At 36.7% G+C, this 10,942-nt stretch overlaps 1 long non-coding RNA gene across 1 annotated transcript; it reads right to left on the bottom strand.

Annotated features, from left to right (window-relative positions):
- Window positions 1-453: 453 nt before the first annotated feature.
- On the bottom strand, window positions 454-10,488 carry LOC140613844 (uncharacterized). Its single transcript, XR_012014734.1, has 2 exons — window positions 1,108-10,488; window positions 454-1,003 (listed from the first exon to the last, which is right to left on the bottom strand). It is a non-coding gene; the product is annotated as an uncharacterized lncRNA (long non-coding RNA).
- Window positions 10,489-10,942: the final 454 nt, after the last annotated feature.

The raw sequence follows: 10,942 nt of genomic DNA, 5'->3' as shown, positions 1-10,942 counted from the left end.
ATCTGTTTATTAAATTTTCCTATGAAAAGGGAATGTTATTTAAACTAGACTATTATACCAAATATTGAAAACGTTTTAATGTGCCTTAAATTAATAAGATTAATAATGGCTAGTGTCAAAGGAATGTGTATTCATGATCAAAATTTCAATCTGTGCTTTCTATGGAATACTAAAGATGCTGTGTTCTCAAGGATTTCTCCATATGATCTGATGTTAGCTTGGATATTTCCTCAACTTTCTGCAAATATAAAAATTAATTCAACAAAAAAGTAAAAAATTTTGGCTAATAATTAAAATGAATTCTTTTTTATTTCCTCTTAAGGATACATGTTTATAGAAGCACCTACTTTTTGCAGGGAATTTCCCACTGTGCCAATCTTCCATGATTTTAGACATATTTATTGCTTTACTTTCATAATGTTGAATGAAAATGTAAGATGTAAAAATGGAAAATTCATTTATACAATATTTATTAAGCAACTAAAATATGCCAGCCTCTATTATAGACCTTAAGAATGCAAGAATGAACAAGAGGAGTGCCTGGTTGGCTCAGTCCGTCAGGTGTCTGACTCTTGGTTTCATTCAGCTCAGGTCATGATCTCAGGGTCCTGGGATTCAGCTCCACCCTAGACCCACCTCTAGTGGGGAGTGTGCTTGAGATTCTCTCCCTCTGCTCCTCCTTGCCCTACTCCATCCACCCCCACCAAATAAACACATTTTAAAAACAAAAAAATGAATGAACAAGACAGATGAAAACCCTTGCCCTCCTAGGAGCAAGCCATTTTAGTGTAGGAAGATAGACGATAAACAAAATAAGGAAATGACATAATGTATTAAAAGGTAATAAGGGGGGATCCCTGGGTGGCGCAGCGGTTTGGCGCCTGCCTTTGGCCCAGGGCGCGATCCTGGAGACCCGGGATCGAATCCCGCGTCGGGCTCCCGGTGCATGGAGCCTGCTTCTCCCTCGGCCTGTGTCTCTGCCTCTCTCTCTCTCACTGTGTGCCTATCATGAATAAAAAAAAAAAAAAAAAAAATTAAAAAAAAAAGGTAATAAGGGCTACAGTGAAAAATAAAATAGGAAAGAGGATGGGAATGGAAGAGGCTTACAGTTTTAAATAGTGTAGTCAGGGTAGGCCTCACTGAGAAGGTAACATTTGAGCAAAGCTTTGAAGGAGGTCAGGAAAGTAAGGATACAAACATCTCAGGGAATAAGCAGAAGGTACAGGAAATGCAAAGGTCCTGAGGCAGAGAATGACCTTGGGGAATGAGACAAAAATTAGCATATTTGAGTGTTTCCAAAGCTGAAGCAAAAACATTTTGTGGACCTATTTATTTGTTGGCTGCCGCATGCAACATCAAGACTCTAAACTTGTCCTTTGGGAATCTAGATTCATAAAATATGAGAACCAAAAATAGTCATCCTCTCTCAGTCACCTCCTTATTTTACAGATAAAGAATATGAGACCCAGAGAGTTTATGACCTATTAAAAGACACATAGCTGCACAGAAAGCTGCAGAGCCCACAAAGGTTTCCTAATACTCCATTTTCGTTCAATTTTACTTCTCACATTTTCATCACATTTCTGTCCTTTGTGTCTCTTTAATTTCTTTTAAATTCCTTTTTAACTTCAAAAATTAACTCTTTAAAGTGTCTTTGCATTAATTTGATTCAACTGAAAAAGCACTAATGGTTCTTAATGTTATCTTTCGATGGGATTCAAATATATACTATTCCTCAGGGGCAGTTTATCTTTAGACAGCAATTATGAGGTGTTATTTATCACATGACTAAAATTGTCTTGTCTGTCATTATACCTTTCCAAAGGTACATTTGGTTTAGGTGGTGCGTGGGGGTACATTTTTTTACTATAAAAGTAATACATTCAGATAAAAATTCTATGTGATTGTTGTAGAAAATTCGGAAAATATTTTTAAAAATCAAGCATAAAAGGCCAATAACCTCATCACCCAGGGATAGCCACTATTTAAATTTTGATGCATTTTCCCCCGAATTCTTTTACTATGCATACATGTAATTTTCTTTCAGAGATGAGATGCAATTTTGTTTAATGTCTCTTAACTCAATATTATACCATATTTGTCATGTTTTTAAAAAATCGTCAAATGATAACAAATGTTCGTCTTTAAAATGTTTTGCTCTTTTGAAGATTGAAGTCAACTACAGGGCAGCCCAGGTGGCTCAGTGGTTTACCGCCGCCTTCAGCCCAGGGTATGATCCTGGAGACCCAGGAGACCCAGGATCGAGTCCTATGTCGGGCTCCCTGCACAGAGCCTGCTTCTCCCTCTGCCTGTGTCTCTGCCTCTGTGTGTGTGTGTGTGTGTGTGTGTGTGTGTGTGTGTCATGAATAAATAAATAAAATCTTTAAAAAAAAAAAAGAAGTCAACTACAAGCTCATTAATTAGATGAGGTATATAAACTTTGTATAGAGTAATATTTTCCTACCCATAACAAGGGACTATCATAAAGTAATATGATCAACAGTTGTTAAGTTTCATAATTAAGTTGTAAAATAATTTAAGAGTTTTGGAATGATATTTAACAAAAATGCAACAATGGAACACGTGTATCCCTTTTAAAGAATTTGAACAACCTTGGTGTGCTACCCTTTTCTTTTTTTAGTCTTAATGCTTTATAATCGTATAAACATCTAGTGCCATCAAATAATAAACAATATATTTCAAAAGTATTGGATAAGATAAGCAATCTTTCTTTCCCTTTTTGTTTGGAATTTATACCAGCCAATTCACCCTTACATTGGGGCAGATAGCACAAAACTTCTAGGTGTTTCTTCTCCCATGTTTTACTAGGAAAATAACTTTGTGTGCTTCAGAGAAAATAATGGCCTATCCATCTATCTCTGCTGAAGCTCTCAGACATGTTTGTCCGTTACTGAGTTTACCATGGTAAGAATAAATTTAACATTCATAGATATAAACCTGGAATTGAAAGAAGATAAAGGAAAGAGGAAAGTGGCCAGCCCAGTTGTCAACACCACCAGTGCACCAGAGTGCAACCTCATTAAAAAAATGCTACTCTAGCCTTCTCTTACTAATAAAAAACTAGCCCAAGAAATAGTAAAAATCATCCACTGTTCAACTGTACCTGACAAGAAAGAAAGAAAATGCAATGTATCAATACAGAAGTGTATGGCCTTGCCTCCTACTTTCTTCATAAAGATCCCTTCTTTGTGGCTCTTTTATAACTAACTGAATGTTTCACATCATTCCTAGATTTATCTATGTATATTTTTATCTCATTGGAAAAATGAGGCTCAGCCCTGAGCCTCCCTAAAATTAGCTCTACTTGTTAGAAATTCTCCTTGTCAGGTGGTTCTATCACACTTATCTAATAATTACCTTTAAACAAAAATGCTTTCTTTTTCACTGTTGTTCAGAGTTGGGTTTTTTTTTTTTTTTCCAAGTGGGGCATTTGAAGTTCTTGAGTAATCAAAATCACTGACTGTAAGTCAGTTAAGGTTTTACTGAGAAAAAGACTTCCCTCTTACAGGTATTTAATGAGCTATGATGCAAAGTTGTTAAATCTCTATTTTAAAAATGTCATAGAGATTGTTAAATATTTCTGCCATTTTGGTATGACACAAATAATTATAGCCATATAAAATGAAACTTACCTTTGACTATTTTTTAACAGATCTTTCTGAACACAATACACAACATATTCTAAATTGTGAGAAGTTAAGAAAACAAAGAGGTTTCTTTTTAAATGCAAATCCAATCATGTTAATCATCTGCTTGTAACCCTCCTGTGGCTTCCTGTTACATTTAAAATAAACTGCAAGCTCCTTCACTTGGCCAACAAGGTCCATAAGATGTAGCACGTGCCTACTTCTCAAATGTCCACAGTGCCCTCCCCACAACACACTGGTTTCCACCAAACAACCATTGTCCTGTACCTGCTTCTCTTTCTTAAAGATGGCTATTGATAAAGAGCCCACCTGCCAGATGCCTAAGGTGCCCTTCACCCCACCTTCCATTGGGTTTTGTTTCTTCTTAACACTTATGAATCTTTGAAATTACCACATCATTCATTTATTTCTTCGGTGTCTGTTCCTGTACTAAAATATAAGACCTATTAGAACAAAGACTTTACAGGATGCCTGGGTGGCTCAGTCAGTGGAGCATCTGCCTTCAGCTCTGGTCATGATCTCCGGGTGCTGGGAACGAGCCCCACATCCGGCTCCCTGCTCACCTCTACTCCCAGCTCCTGTTCTCTATCTCTGTTGCTATCTCTGTATCTCTCAAATAAATAAATAAAATCTTAAAAAATAAAAAAGAACAAAGACTTTACTTTTCTTGGCTAGTTCACAACTGTTCCCCAAGTCAAGCAAAGAGGTCAGCACATGGTAGTCTTCTAAATATATGTTAGACGAATGAACAGGGAAATATTTGGAGCTGTTTGTTCAAAATACAAGCTTGATTTTACTACGAGAATTTTTTTCTTTTATCAAAATACTTCAAATGAAATATTAATAAGCACAATTATTTTAAATACAGTAATTAAGCTTAAGGAAATCCAGCAGAGAATACGTGGAAAATATCAACGAATCATTATCATATAATTTATATTTCCTTAAAATACGCATTTTTGTGAAAGGGTTGATCGTTTTTTCTTTAAAGGGTAGAATCACTGTATTGATGGAGAACCTATAAAACAAGTATGAATGAAATATTTATAAACTAAAAATCTCGAATTAAATCAGCTCTTGAATAAACACCTGCAATATGCAAAAAAAGATTAGAATCAAAATCCAGAAGAAACGGAGTGAAGATGGAAAAAATATTCTAGATATTTGAAGATGAAAATATCTTTGTATCTAGTTAATTTAGTTAAAAAAGAGGTAAATGTCACAAAATGGGTATCATAGTAATACTGTTATGATTATTCATTAGATGTTTGATGGCCAAAACTGTAACAGATCTTTGGTTAGCATTTCACCTTGATTTTGAATTTTCCCCCATTTCCTTATTTCTTACTAGACTCCTTCTTCTCCAAAGATCCCAGGTTATAGTTGGGGGAGAGGAGTGAAAATTAATTTGCGGAGAAGCAGCTCATCACATGACCATTTTAAGTAACACCCAAATCCTGGATCCATGGATCATGGGTTGAGCTTTTAATGAGTATGAATGCTGCAAAGTAGGATTTCAAGTATTCTAAAGTTAAATGCTAGAAGTGTTTTGTTTCCAATAACTAAAGAGCTACTTATTTTAGAATTAAAATGTAACTGCTAATACAAAGTAGTCAAGATTATATTTGTGCCTTTCAACCATTGATTCCTATGAATTAAAATTAGTCCAGGGGCGCCTGGGAGGCTCAGTCAGTTAAGCGTCTGCCTTCAGCTCAGATCATGATCCCAGAGTTCTGGGATCAGCTCTGCATCAGACTCCTTGCTCAGCAGGGAGCCTGCTTCTCCCTCTCCCTCTGCCTGTTGCTCCCCAGCTTGTGTTCTCTCTCTCTCTCTCTCCCTCTCTCTCTGTGTGTGCCAAATAAATAAAATTTTAAAAATTAGTCCAATCAGCCAGGTCAGAATGACCACCAGATTATCAGTCGACACTTAGATCATCCTTCATGTCCAAATCCAGCTTATACAAGTTTCTACACTCAAACACATTTTTTTGAACTTCCTAAGCTGATAATAGTAACGTATGGAACTAACCCTAACCTAGAAGTCTAGAAATTGACAATGTCTTTCAATGTTCTTTTGTGCGTATTAAAGTCACAACTTAAAATTACAGGTATACTACCATTTGAAGTGATACATAATTACACTGTGCTTATACCAACTTCACATATACAAGAAAGACAGAATAGATGGTATGATTCACCTTACCAAAGGATATCCCATTAAATGTCCTTAAATAACTAACTCATCTATGACAGAATACAGCTTCCTCATAAAATCATGTATACCTAGTAACTTTTTAAAAGGTTTTTATGTTATTTGCTTGTTTTTTAAAGATTTTATTTATTTATTCGTGAAAGACACAAGAGAGACAGAGACACAGGTAGAGGGAGAAGTAGGCCCCTTGCAGGGAGGCTGATGCAGGACTCGATCCCATAATAAACAGGCGTCCCTACTTATTTATTTTTTAAAGATGTATTTAATTATTTGAGAGCACACAAGTTCATGAGAGAAAGAAAGAGAGAGGATGGTGGGAAGAGCTGGACTCTGGGCTCCATCTCACAACCCATGAGGTCATGACCTGAGCTAAAACCAAAAGTCGGACACTTAACCAGCCACCCAGATGCGTCTACTCTATTTTTTTAAGAAAATCTCTACACCCATTGTGGGGCTCAAACTTACAACCTCAAGATCAAGAGTTGCATGCTCTACCCACTGAGCCTGCCAGGCGCCCCAAGTAACTTTCTTTTTTAATTAATGAAGAGCATTGAAAATAGTAAGGTCAATAGTATCACATTACGTAGCCATCTTTTCTTCCAAAGTCACCAAAACACTGCCACATGTTATCTTTTTTCTTTCCACTCTCTCAGTGGAATTGGTAGTTTAACACCTCACTACCACAACGTTGCTTCTTTTTAGTAATGGGAAATTGAGGGATTAATAGATTTGTCAATAGTCACAAAACAAGTTTACAACAAAATTTAAATTTACCTTAAAATCTTTTTTTAAAAAAGGGAGGCAGGGGGCACCTGGGTGGCTCAGTCAGCTAAGCATCTGCCCTTGGCTCAGGTCATGATACAAGGATTTCGAACACCACATTGGGCTCCCTACCCAGTGGGGAGCCTGCTTCTCCCTCTCCCCTGTGCTTGTGCTCTCTCTCTCATGTAAATAAATAAAAGCTTAAAAAAAACTGAAGCTTACTCTTGATTTCAAGTTTTCTCCAATTAGGCAATATAGATTTACTTAATTTTATCCCAACTGGTCACAAACAATATATATATAATATATATATACATATATAAAATATATATAATAATTATTTATATAACTTAAATAATATATATTATTTAAACAGTATATATAATCATTTAAATAATTATATATATTATTTAAAGGTGACATAATAACTAACAGATTATCTATAAAGTTGCAGCATTAAGCTAGATTTCAGAACCACAGAATATTTTAGATTCTAAATTAAGTGCCATAATAAAAGAAAATAGGCTTTAAGAGGAAATTATATTTATTATTAGTTTGAAATGCACTATTTTCTTCCATCAGATTGCTACATTTTGCCAGAACTTCAAAGTCTTTGGGACTAAAGGGAATCTTCACTATTAAAAAAGATAATATTGTTTCATGGTATATCAAACTTTAGATTATCTAATAGAATTTTTCTTAAATGTGAAAATTTATATACTTCATTTGCTCTCAAGTGATGAAAAGATTGTGCATGTCAATCAGATTATGTTTTCTTTCATAAAAGTATTTATGGAGTTTCACCAGGTTTAGAATTCTTTCATTGTAGTTTGTTGTTGTTATTGTTTTGTTTTTGTTTTTTACTTTTCAGATATTATACAATGACCTCACTGCAAGGGGTTAATAGTAAGATATGGTTCCAGAAATGGAACCCCAGGAAAATCATAGTAATAAATCAAGTACTACTTGTCTAGGCAACTGATATTTATTTCTAGCAAATGCTCTTTGGAACCTGAAAACTAGTCCTCCATTTTGTATTTTTCTAACAATTTGGTGATAAAAATATAGAAAGTAAAGATAAGCTATTTCTAGATCCCAGAAAAAGTTGTCAGCTAGGATACAGACTGTCCAATTCTTTCCTTTTTTTAAGATTTTATTTATTTATTCATGAGAGACACACAGAGAGAGACAAAGACACAGGCAAAGGAGCCTGATATGGGACTCGATCCCAGAACTCTGTGATCACAACCTGAGCCAAAGGCAGACGCTCAACCGCTGAGCCACCCAGGTGCCCACAGGCTGTCCAATTCTTAAAGCAAACAGGGAGGGCTCAATAAATGTCACTGACTGGTAGTATTAACGCTTAAGGGTTACTTCTCTTAGCTAGGTAGTTGCTTGGTTCTCCTGAAAGTATGATTTTCTTTTCTCTATCCCAGATTAGCTAGGTAATGTCCTATTACTGCTTTAAACGAATGATGTATTTGTTGAAAACAATAAAAAAGGTTGTCTTGAGTATCTACAGTTCACATTCCAGGATCTTGTGACCGTGAAACAATTTACCATCTGGTACTGATATGGTTAGATAATAACCTAGTAGAATTCGGAGTATGATACTCTCAGATGAAATCTTGCTAGGAGTTGTGGTGTTTTATTTTGTTTGGTTTTGGTTTTCTTGGTCATCAGTGGAAACAGTCCTTAGTTTCTAAGTTGTTGCAATGTTTTTCTTTCTCCCTGCATTGTTCTTCCTAAACATACCTCCCCTACATGGCTGTAAAGTAAATCGTTGGGGGGAGGTACCAGACGTAGGACAGTCAAGTTGGGTGCTTGGGAGCAGTAATCAAGGATTCCCACAGTTTCCACATGTGGTTTTGGGGTGTAAGCATAGAGCTAGGATACTCACATTAAAACCCTTGGTCTTGAGTTTTGGGACTCCAGAGAGCTCTCCAGTTCAATGAGTTAGGCTACCATGTTACTTATTACCAACTTTCCAAACACACACACACACAGAGCATGTATACTGATGGGTATATCTAGTTTCCTATCATTTTAATTAGTGGAGGTTTTTAATCCTTCGTGGGCCAACCGTGCATTACACAGTACCGTGTAGTTTTATGACAGTTCTAGAATTTGTTTTTTTGTGTAAAATGCTTTTGAACCTATTTGTAACAACCAGAATTTTTATTATTTCTTCATAGCAGCTTTATGCAATAAATTCTCTACATTTCCAAGGAGCAAATGTATAAAAGAAGCTAGGGCCTTTAAGACTTTTGGAAAACTTACTTTCAAGAGTACAATTTTATTCAAGCAGAAATCTTAAGCATATAAATAAAACATTTTAACTTTACACATCTGATTTTAGGCCAAGATGTCTTTTAACATCTTTAACCCTTATTCTTACCCCCCCCCCAAATATATATAGCCCACTTACTGATCTCATCTAAATTATCTTAATCATTACTTCGATTTCATAATAAATCATTAATGTGTTCTTTAAGGAGAAATAATCCTACACCTTACTTTAGATTTTTCCTTTAAGTGTGAGATTTAAGATTATCATAACAAGTAATCAGGTAGTTTATGTAAGAAGATCATGTAATGGGATAGGCAGGCATCTGATGCTTATTTTTCCAAAATTAATCACCATTGTTAACAATATGGTAAATCAATCCAAAGTCAAATTAAGCTTTTTTAAGTCTGTATTGGATTTAATAGTTGATCTTACTTATTAATGGAGCATATATCTGACAATTACTAAAATTACAGATTTAGAAATGAAACATTCCATTAGTTATCTCTGCCACAATAGCAGCATAATGTTACACTTTGTTCCTTTACTCTCTCCCATCTTCTTTAAGAAACAGGGATGTTATTATGTGGTCTTACTTCACATCCTGACCTCATTCACTTGGGTTTGGAGGACATGGTTTCCACTAAGGCTAAGAGACATGTGTGTAGGTTATTTACAACTAAGGACCTGGAAATTCTCTGTAAACTGCCATTATCAAGACATCCTTTGCGATAAAAAGTATTTCTACTCTTCAAAGATTAGAGAACCGAGTGTAATGATTAACTGATTTATGCAAGTTATAATGATATGACTGCTGAAGCTGTGATGTGTACGAAATGTTGATTTCCAGCAAGATTTCTTGGATTCTACTTACATGATATATTCGTGTGTCAAAGTTCAAGAGCCACCTTCCCCATTTTTTTTTTTTTTTAACCGTTTAAGAGAATGCACTTTTCTTTGCCAGGAAGTAGCTACAAGATGAGAAAAACTCTCCAGCACTTCACAGCCGCTCTCTGAACTGGGAGAGGAAAGGGTGCTTTCTGACTTACTCTGGTTGTTCATGGCCCAATTCAAACCTTGTAACACTCTGGCTCCAACTAAGGGTTTTAGGATAAACAAAAGAAAGAACTACAACTATTTAACGCGGTAGGCTCTACATTTATGGAGCCCGTAAGCTGCTTTCTTGCTGAAAGTCAAAAAAAAAAAAAAAAACAACAGTCTCGGGAGTTTAAATGAACTCTTCGACGCTGAAATCACAGCAGAGTCAGGAAAATTAGGAATAGGCTGGTAACCTCTCATCTTTTTTTAAACTGACCTCACCCTGGGCGAATAACCATCTCCTGATGCCATTGTTGGAGACAGAATTTCTGGCTGAAAAGATCAGTTTTCTGACTCAGTCTGGCTTAGCTGCTCTTGGTTAATCATCCCCATTTCGCCTCTGACTCTAGTGGTCAGCATTTATCTGCAGACTTTTTTAAGGGACTCGCTCCCCCTAAGCAGCGCCCCTCTCTATCCTGCCTCAATCCCCCCTCACCCCCATTTCTATCGCCCCCTGTTTCTCTTAAGATTTTTTTTTGCTAAACATTAGACACAGCACATGACCTCCATCCAGCGTTCCGGCGTCTCGGAACAAAACCTGCTGGCGCGGTCGTCCGGCTTCTCCAGGCTGCGCATTTAGGAGGCTTTGCGCTCTTCAACTCCTAAAGACCTGAAGCGTAAATGCTCAATTCAAAAAAAAAAAAAAAAAAAAAAAAAAAAAAATTTAAATTTAAAAAAAAAGCTCCCTTTTTTATTTTTTTAAACCTTTAGCCCCGCCCACCCTTCCCCTCCCCTCCCCTCCCCAAGCCTCCACGCGAAACTGCAGGAAACCGGAGGGGGCGGGGCGCTGACGTCACGACGCCGGCGCGTCACGGAACGGCGGCGGCTGCGGCGCTGGCGGTGGCTGCGGCAGCGGCGGCATTTTAGTCGACAGAGGCGGCGGCGGCGGCAGCGGGGCTGCTGCTCCTCCCAGCAT

The sequence above is a fragment of the Canis lupus genome, chromosome 22, assembly GCF_048164855.1.
Source record: "Canis lupus baileyi chromosome 22, mCanLup2.hap1, whole genome shotgun sequence".
Classification (NCBI taxonomy): Eukaryota; Metazoa; Chordata; class Mammalia; order Carnivora; family Canidae; genus Canis; species Canis lupus.
Note: the sequence above shows the minus strand (reverse complement) of the source record. Positions and strands in the feature narration are given on the sequence as shown.